This window comes from Cheilinus undulatus, linkage group 23, assembly GCF_018320785.1.
Source record: "Cheilinus undulatus linkage group 23, ASM1832078v1, whole genome shotgun sequence".
Classification (NCBI taxonomy): Eukaryota; Metazoa; Chordata; class Actinopteri; order Labriformes; family Labridae; genus Cheilinus; species Cheilinus undulatus.
The window spans coordinates 27,001,793-27,012,253 of record NC_054887.1 but is presented as its reverse complement, the minus strand read 5'-3'; the positions used below and the strand labels follow the sequence as shown (position 1 = coordinate 27,012,253).

The window sequence follows — 10,461 nt, the reverse complement described above, 5'->3', positions numbered from 1 at the left end:
CCTTACAATCCTTGAAATAAATGGCTATTTGCCTTTTCAGCCATTAAGCCATTTAAGCATGTCAAGTCACCTGACGTAGCTTCACCTAAATTGGGTTGGATTGACTAACTTTGATATCATAAAGGTGAGGTATATGAAAGTGGCCCCACCATCCTTAAAATTTTTCTGTATGTGGCCCTCAGTGGAAAAAGTTTGGACACCCCTGATCTGTTAGGTTTTAACCCATGTCCCTTTAGAGACAATTGTATGGTTTCTCTTCTCTCTCTCTAGTTTGAGGGAAGCACCGACCGGTGTTGAAAAATGAAACCAAGGCACCAGTTCAGCTCAGTTGGTAGAAAAAGCACCCATATACAGAGGCTACACTCCTCAATGCATTTGTCACAGCTTTATATTGAAAAATTATAATTAGATAACTCCGGTTGTAACTTTATACATTTTGCATTGTTTTTGCTGACCTGGTTCCTCTGTTAAACAAACAAAAAACAAGCTTTCCTCCCTTTTCTAAAATTTCTTTTTCACTCATGAAATGAAGAAGCTACTGATCTTTGTTCTGTGTGGTTAATGAAACAGCAGCTGCAGGAACACAGGCGTGATATCAAACAAGGCTGGTAATGAGAGGCTGTTCAGTCACCAAACAACACTCTTGATTTATTCTTGACCTTACCTGAGGATACACAGCTCCAATGTGATTGTATTGTGTCCGTGGGCTTGTCACGTTTGCTTACTCTTCATACATCTGAGCAATGCTATAAAGCCTTTCAGAGAGAAAACATTTCATCCAGGCAGGTGGCAATTGAAACCTCAAATAACCCAAACCTGACAGGGCTAACATTCTCCTTTTGGGTCGTGTTTGAATGGTTGAAAGGATGGGAAATAAACCGTTGATTTGTAACTGAAAGGACTGACCATGCAGGCCGGGAGACGATATCAGCAGGACTCGTTCCTTTAAGCACAGCAGTGGTCAGGTTTACTGGAACAGGGGCGAGACGTCTAGACGAAAGCTGACCTTTCTGGAGTGGCTGGAGTGCTGGCTGGAATCCAAGCCTTTTTTAGGTTACTCAAGATGACTGATCACAAAATATGACCTTAAACAAAAATAGACTCAAAATACAGAGTGCTCACTACATTCACTGGGCAGCAGTTTTTCTGTTGCCATGCAAATGGAAGGTCACAAGCAGGTATAATGTTGAATTGCTGTTCTAAGGATAAGCAAACTGTACAAACATAAGAGGTCTATCGAATTATTAGCATTTCAATTGTGGAAAAACATGGGCCCAGCTACAGAGCTGGCATGTACGCTACTATTAGGTTTATACAACATTGGTAGTATAACCAGTAACCAACACGAATGTGCAGCGTGAACATGGAAGTGCCTTTTTAAGTGCATTTCTCCCTCCCTGTGAGAAATTCAAGAATGAAAACAAAATGTTGGTTTTCTGTTTAGTAAATATGCCTTATGAGGTGTCATCTTTATAAACAGAGTCCTCAAGTCAAAACAGGAAGTGGCATTCCCAAATCCCAAATGGCCATAAAATCCCCATAAAAATATATTAAAAATTTAAAAGCAAATTCCACCAAAAAAATCCAAAGAAATTTCTCAAATTTCCTTTAAAAAGTAAAATTCATTCAAAGCACATTTCCCCCCAAAAAATGTTCAGAGAAACTCTACAAAATTTGAAAACCTATCCCCAAAATTTAAATTAGGATACCTGAATAATTCCAAGCAGATTGCACCAAAAAGTATTTCAAAATAATTTTCAAAAATTTCAGGTAAATTCCAGAAAAATTTAGGCCTAGCTACAGAGCTAGCATGTACGCTACTATTAGGTTTATATAACACCGGTAGTATAACCAATAACCAACACGAATGTGCACATCCTGGGACCGCTTCCAGCGTGAACGTGGAAGTGCCTTTTTAAGTGCATTTCTCCCTCACTGTGAGAAATTCATGAATGAAAACAAAACATTGGTTTTCTGTTTAGTAAATATGCCTTATGAGGTATCATCTTTATAAACAGAGTCCTCAAGTAAAAACAGGAAGTGGCATTGATGGAGTTGGTGGAGGTGGGCGGCGCTGAGCAGTGCTGGTCTGAACTCAGTGATTTGAATCGTAACCTAGCCTCCATAACAAGACACATCCCGTTACAATTGTACAAATTGTGTCTTTGTCTTTGAGAACTTTAGAAAGTTTTTGAGACACTCTAGGACCTCTATTAAAGTACATGTCACACAGGAATGGTCACTTTATGAATATGGATATTTCAGTGCATAGATTATGTAGCTTTAAGTTGTAGTTGTTTGATGAGGGTATGCAAGAAATAGATAGGACTGAAACCTTCCCTAAATGATCTAATCCTTTGTTACAAAGCAGTAGAAGACACTGAGTAACCTTTTCAAACTTTGCCCCAGCTCATCCTGTGGGATTCTGATGTCAGTGTCAAACAACCTTTGTTGTGCTGTTTGAATCCTCAAACAGGGCCCTGACCCAGAACCACCTGCTGAGTTTTCCTGAAGACTTCAGGTTGCTCTCTTATACTGGCACCAGATTTACTGCAGCAAAATTCATGCAAAAAAAAAAAAAATCACATTTGCAATGAAAGGCTCCAAATTTAGAGTAGATAGAGGTATGAAAACATTGTTTTACACTACAAACGTGTCAGACTGCAGCAGATATGCTAGATGTATATTTAAGGATGCTTTACTCAGCAGCTTCTCAGTCTTCTCTGATATGTTTCTTTTGTATTTCTGTTGGTTGGTTTGAGATTGTAACCAGATTTCCTCCCTTGTTGGTACAGCTCGCCCGTGTTTGGCATAACTCTGCAGCCTGTTCCCAGCAGCATGATGATCTGACACTTTTGACTGATGCACCTGCAGTCTGGGCACAGATGAGTTTGGCCTCTTCCAGCCCGCAGTCTCATGTGGCTTTAAAAAGTCTCACATCTGAATCCTAATCAGAGGCAGCGCCAGTGTTTGTCATTGTGATTAAAGCCACAACCCGTAATGTGTTGATGATATTTTAAACCCTGAACAGCATCAGAGAATGTGAATGGCTTTAGTTGTTTAGTATGAATGAAAAGAGCAGAGAGCAAAGAAAGCAGGACTTAGTGGTTGTAGCTAGGCCTAGTCCACATGTAGGCAGGTATTTTTGAAAACAGAGGTTTTCTATACCTGTAATGTTTTAAAAAAAAACATGAAAAAGCAAAAATTATGTGCAATGGAAAAGGCCGAAGGTCAATAAGATGCTCAAAATGGAATGATTCGCTTCTGGGCACCACTGCATTGGCTCAGGAACACTTCCAGAAATCACTGTTTGTCAACACAGCTCACCAGAAACCATGCCATCCACAAATGCAAGCAAAAGCTGCATCATACAAAGAAGAAGCCAAATATGAACATGATCTAGAAACGCTGCCACCATCTCTGTCCAGAGTTCAATTAAAATGGACTGAGGTAAAATGGAAAACTGTTCTGTGGTCACATCAATCAAAATTTGGAATTCTATTTGGGAACCATAAATGCCATGCCTGTGGACTAAAGAGGAGAGGGACCAGCTTCTTCCAGAGAAAGATCACTAAATGGCGGATGCTACTGGTGGTAGGGGAGGTTTTCGCGGTCAGGGCCACAGCAGGGACTTTCAGTGCTTGGGGAGGCAGGTCTGAGAACAAGGAAGGGGTTTTGCTAAGGCCTTAAAGATCAAGCCCTTGGAGGAGCTCTACCTCAATTCTCCACCCATCAAGGAGTCTAAGATCATTGACTTCTTCTTGGGATCTGGTCTGAAAGATGAGGTGCTCAAGATCATGCCTGTCTGGAAGCAGACTTGGGCTGGTCAGGGCACCAGGTTCAACGCCTTTATGGTCATTGTGACTACGATGGCCAAGTTGGTCTGGGGGCGAAGTGCTTTGAGGTGGCCACAACCATCTTTGGAGACATCACCTGGCCAAGCTGTCCCTCGTCCTCGTCAGGAGATGTTATAACAAAATCGGAACGCCAAACACCCTGCCCTGCAAGGTGACTGGTTATTGCGGTTCAGTTCTGTTGTTCTCATCTTTACCCTAACCTTGCAAAGCAGATGGATACATCCATTTCTGTGTTTCTCACTGGTGAATCCATCTTACAAAGCTCCCGTCTGAACAGTTTGGGCCCGGCTAGAAAGTGACAGGACCAATCAGCGACAAGGGGCAGTGCTTTCAGGCGCGGTGGACTCATGACGTACACAAGCAGCAACAAGAGGCTGGTGCAATTGTGGCAGGAAACATCAGCCTCTTGTTGCCGCTAGTGCATCAGTTTTATCAGACCTTGACGACATTTCTTCTATGGAAGAACAAAAAACAGCAGTGAGTTGTTTTCTTTCTAAAACTGACAAAAGTCGTGTACTGACATTTCTAAAGTCATGGTTCACGTTATGCAGTTAACTCCTCTGTAGCGGCTATGTCACGTGTTATGTTGCTCTGATTGGCCCGTAAAGATGTGACAGACAGAACGTTCATCCAATCACCCTCTAAGTTTTATTTTTTCAAAGGCTCCGCCCTTTACCAAACACTGTCTATGAGAGGTTTACCAGATCAGTGTTAATTTTGGCAGCTATTTTTCATTTTAGTTTTAGTCTTTAAATGAAATGCATTTTAGTATTAGTCCCAGTTTAGTCATTTCTACCCTTTTTAGTTTTAGTCTAGTTTTAATCGACGAAAACTCAAAATATTTTAGTCTAGTTTTAGTCCATAAAAAGTCCCCACATTTTAGTCTTTACTTTTAATCCAAGCATTTATTTTCTTGCCTAAATTTGGTACCAAATCATGGTAGTGTGTTCTCTGCACCCTGCCAAACCTGGGGTCCCTGCTCTCTACAGTTGAGAGGCTGATTAGCTGCAGATGCATTGCATTTTGACAGATTTACCCAAAGTGGAGAAATATCACAGATTTTGAATGTCTGACGAAAACTACATGACATTTTAGTCTAGTTTTAGTCATTTTGACAAAAACTAAACTTAGTTTTGTTCAGTTTTAGTCATCACAGATCTATTTTTGTTAGTTTCAGTCTAGTTTTTGTCATGGGAAAAAGGCTGTCGACGAATAGTTTTAGTCATAGTTTTAGTCGATGAAATTAACACTGTACCAGATGGATGTGTGAAACAAATCCACATCCACATGGCAGATAGTGATGACTGCTACCCTTAGCACCTTTACTAAGGCCACCTTTGGTGCCATCTCCAAGATTTTCCTCACCTGAACCCTGATCTGTGGAAGACGACCGACTTCACAAAGTCTCCTCACCAGGAGTTGACAGACCCCATTGTACAAATTTCCTTACTTTTCATGCCAGGTTCGTGATACGATGATGTGGCTGGCTAAATGCATATTTTTTCTTTTTCTGACTTGGCTTTTTAAATAGATGTTCATACCATTCGCCATGAAACTAGAACTGTGGTTGACTCTGAGGTTCAATCAACTGACACTCTAGGGTTTTTTTATTCCTTATATGGAGTGTTACTATAAATATCCCAACTGCTTATCATCCAGTATGAAAGTCTGTGTAGGCTACACCACTCTGTCTAATTTGGCACCTTTTGATTTCAACTCGTCTCCTAAGTGAGAAACACAGGAAACAAATCACAAAGGCTCATTTGGGAATATGAAGTGATGCCACTTGGCTGTGAAATCCCTCAGATTTAAACAGTTGCTGAGGCGCTGGTGTTCCTCTCAGCGCCTGCTTTAGTAATCCTGCTCTAAATCTCCTGCAGTCTATAAGCTCTCCCTGAATGGCTGCAGGATAAACCCATGTGTACAGTAAACAACGCCCCCGCCTTCTATTGAGACAATATTACATAATTTCAGAACAGGATATAGAGCTAATATTAGCTGTAACAGAGTGAAATATACATCGTCTTAAGCTGGTCCAATACTGAGCCACTATCAACAATAAACATGAGCAGAAGGTGGTAAAACTTTCATATTTTCCTCCTTTTTACTGATATCTGAGGAGTGCATTCAATAAACTGGAGTGCCCATGATGCATGGACCTTTAAGGTTATGTAGCAATATTTCTAGAAAAATGTCATATTCAGTATATTGTTATTTTACAATGATTCAAAAAAGTTCTCATTAAAATCTCAGACACCGAGATTTAACTCACAGTAGAACATAAACAACATATTAGATGTTGAAACCAAGACATTTTAACATTTAAGGACAAACATTCACTCATTTTGAATTTCATTTCTGTAAAACACCCAAAAAAGTTGGGACAAGGCTATATTCACCATTGTGTATCATCTATTCATCTTTTAACAACAGTCTGTAAACCTCTAGGAGGAGGCCAGTTGCTAGTTTGGGTAGGGGAATGTCCCATTCTTGTCTTATGTAGGTCCAGCTGTTCTTTATGGGATTTTCCATTTTAAGATGCTCCAAAGCGTATTGGTGAAAGGTCTGGACTGCAGGCAGGCCAGTTCTGCACCTGGACTCTTCTACTGTGAAGCCATGCTGTTGTGATGGATGCAGTCTGTGGTTTAGCATTGTCTTGCTGGAACATGCAAGGTCTTTTTGTAAAGAATTCCACATTTTGATTCACGTGACCAGAGAACAGTTTTCCGTTTTGCCTCAGTCCATTTTAAATGAGCTCTGGACCAGAGAAGATGATGACTTTTCTGGATTCTGGCTTCTTCTTTATCTGGATAGGAGCATATGTTTTTGTAAGACCTCTATCATCTTTTAAGCATTGATAGTGCCTTTCCAGATGTGTAAGCTGCCCATGGCTTAGGCACCAATGCGACCCCATACCATCAGATATGCAGGCTTTTGAACTGTGCACTGATAACAAGCTAGATGGTCCTCTTTTGTCTACAGGACATGGCATCCATGGTTTCCAAAAAGAATCCCAAATTTTGATTAATGTGACCACATAACAGTTTTCCATTTTGCCTCGGTCCATTTTAAAAGAGCTTTGGACCAGAGAAGATGCCTGCATTTCAGCAACACATTCAACACTGTTTTTCGCAAGTTAGTGAACCTCTGCCCATCGTTACAGACGAGAACAAGAATTTCAGGGTCAGGGCTCACAGAAACAAAATTATTTTGGTCAGTACCACTTTGTCAAGAAAACATGATTTGCAGTTATGAATTTTCTCTTAATTAGCAGTCATTAATTTGCTTTTATTGCTGTTATTTGTATTTAGCAGTGTGGCTGTTCTTGGATCCCCCTTCCCTTCCACGAGCCTATGTAGAAAGCATCAAGCAAGAACAGCGCACATTCCTGCTCTTTTAGGAAAGTCTGAGGCAGGGAGACAAGCAGCAAAAAACAAAGCAGAGCTGGCATCAGTGACAACAGAATGACATTGATTAAATCATATGTAGGATGAATGAGGAGCTGGGATGGAGGAGGGTTGCAAAACACAGCACGCAGAGGGAGTGGCAAGACGAGCAGTTCAAATATGGCGGCATGAGTGTGATTAACCCATAGCATGATTAGAGCAAATCAGCTGGCCGTCCTTAACTAACGCTATATGCTCCATATCACAAAAACAAAAAACTCACAGGGCCAAAGTCTCAGACATGTCGCCTGAGGAATCCCAGCCCACTCTTCTTTGACCAATCTTTTAACCTCCAGAAGCCCTACGTGCACATATGAGGACACAGGGACATTTTGGCTTTCCTTTAAAATTGGAATAAATTCTGCTATTAGAATTTTTGAGTTGATTTGCTTGGGATTACTACAGAATTTCCTCTCTTTTTTATAGGAATTTTCTAGGGAGGTGCTTTTGATTTTTTTAATTTTTGGTACTTTAAGGAGAATTTGGGAAAATTATTTTCAAATTTTTGGGACTTTGAACGACATTTTGGATATGAAATTTCCTTTAAGTTTTCCTTAATTTTCCTGGGATTTTTAGGGACATTGTAAAGATGTTAGGGAGATTTTTGGGGAATTTTTTTGATGATACTTAAATAGAATTTATTTCTACATTTCTGTGACTTTGCTTTGAAATTTAAGTGGAATTTTCTTTGAAGTTTTGCTTTGACATTTTCAGGAATTTTCATGGGCAGTCCTTAGAAATGTTTTACTTTTTTGGTAATTTAGGAGAATTTTCAAAGTTTGGGAAATTTGATTTGAAATTTGGCTAGTGAATGTCCTTTCAAATTTTCCAGAAACTTCATGGAATTTTGGGGGACTTTGGCTGTTTCTGATTTTTGTTGTTGCTGTTGTTGTTGTTGTTGTTGTTGTTGTTGTTTTTTTTGGGGGGGGGGGGTTGTTCCTTGAAGTTTATTTGTAAATTTGGAGGAATTTGATTTAAAAATTTAAAGTGTCATTTGCTTTGAAATTTTAAAACAAAATGTTGCAAGCCTGTTGTCACTGTTGCAAGACTGTTTTGCTGCTGACTTCTTGAGGTTTTCATCCTAGATCTTCACATATCCTTCCTTCCTTTTGAATTCTTCCATCTTTGCAAGTTGAAATGCTCCTTTAATACAGCCTGTGAGCCTCCTATTCTAAGCTTAATGCACAGAAAACAGCAAAATGTGACTTTAGGGAAATTAAAGAGCAGTTTTTCACACACAAGGTCACTCCAGCTTCTGATTATGTAAAATATGTATTCAAGAACTAAATGCTTTGTGCTTTTCTAAATTCTATAATTAATCAGCCTGCTTCTGTTTCCTATTGTCTGTTTTCATCAAATTCTTTAGTCATTACTGAAGATGATTGAGTTTGAAAAAAATAGATTGAATTCACCTTAAAATGCCTGCTCAGTAACAAACACACCAGCATGCATGGCTGTACATGCTCAGAAATGAAGTGCGTTTTTTTGAGGAAGGACGAATCTTCAGGATGAGGCACTAATGTGATCTCCTGTAGTCCGACACTCAGCCGAGTGGAGGCTCAATATAAACATGATTACATTTATGACAGAAACTCGCCGCATCTCATCAGCCAGCGGAGGAGAAAGAGGACGAGTTGATCTGTTTTGTCGTCTGTCCAGAGAGTGGGGTGGAGGTATCACTTTATCCACTTCTAGCAGACCAGAGTAATTCAATTAATTGGATAATCCACACCCAATGTACTCTCCACGTCGCCCACTCACACATCTGCAACAAGATCCTTCACACACCTTTATTAAACGTTCTGTCCTCTAGGACCACATTCTCCAACATGATACCTTTGTTTTCTTCATAATTTAAACTTTTTAGCTTTTTCCAGGGCCAGAATGAACAAATATTGATTACTGATTCAGTGAAAGCCCCATCTTTTTGAAATGTGTTACTAGCTTCCAAAAGCAGATATATTCATTTTGTTGTGCTAATTTCCAATAAGTCCTAGCATTTGGAACATCATCATCTTTTTAATGCAGCATGCCAAGTCTTTTGGAAATTTCCTTGAATTCTGCCCATAAATCCTTCATGATTAGTGAACTGTAACTTCTGACTACTTCCTTTAAGGAACATAAACATTTGCATGTTAATCAGGATGATTAAAACTTGATTACAGCTCTCTAATGAGATTAATGTAAATCCCACATCCTTCTGGCACAGCCTGTGAAACATTCAATGTTTGATTCTCATCCAAACCCATTATATACACATGAAGGTGTGGGCGTTGATACCACTGTACTTAACATGCAGAAATAGAACATAAGCGTGGGGGAAGGCAGTGGCCAAATGTACCGTTTGATTGGTGTTTACACAGACACTGTAGGTTTGTTTTCACCCTCAAGGTGAGTTTAAACTTAGAAGTATCAGGATCTGAGCACAGACAGTTTTATTAGATGCCAAATCAAGACAAAGCTTCGGCTGGACTGTCTCTCTGTGATGCCTCAGAGAGAAAGCCGATAGTCTGTCAGTGTACAAGACAAAACATCAGCGTACTGGAAATGTGAAGACACATTAGATGGACAAGGGGGACGTCTGAGTCTGTTATAAGTTCAGAATCTTCACCAAAGGCTTAATTACACTTCTAATTAAGTGTAGAAGCACCCAAAAGGATTATAGAGCAGTGATGGGCCCAGGATGTCTGAGGGGCAGGGTAAAAATGATACCAGCGCACAAAAGTTGTGATATAGTTGACTTAATGTTGACTTGATACTAGGAAACATTTGGCACTTTAGTATTTTCTTCATTATTAGATGTGTTTTAGAGGGCATATCCTCATATTTTGTTCAGTTAGAGTCAAATTTGTCAAATTTGTCCAATCAGAGAACATCAAAGTGGGAAATTTGTCAAATTTCTCCAATCAGAGTGCATCAAAGAGGGAAATTTGTCCAATCAGAGGACATCGAATAGGGAAATTTGTCAAATTTGTCCAATCAGAGTGAATCAAAGAGGACAATTTGTCAAATGTGTCCAATCAGAGGGCATCAAAAAGGACAATTTGTGAAAAATTGTCCAATCAGAAAACATCAATGAAGGCAATTTGTCAAATTTATCCATACTTAGAGAAACCAGGGAGGGCACATCATCAAATTTTGTCCATTTAGAGGGCATC

General features: G+C 39.7%; 1 pseudogene; it reads left to right on the top strand.

Annotated features, from left to right (window-relative positions):
- The first annotated feature begins 3,582 nt into the window (after positions 1 to 3,582).
- On the top strand, positions 3,583 to 10,059 carry LOC121505810 (annotated as a pseudogene).
- The last annotated feature ends 402 nt before the right edge of the window (positions 10,060 to 10,461 follow it).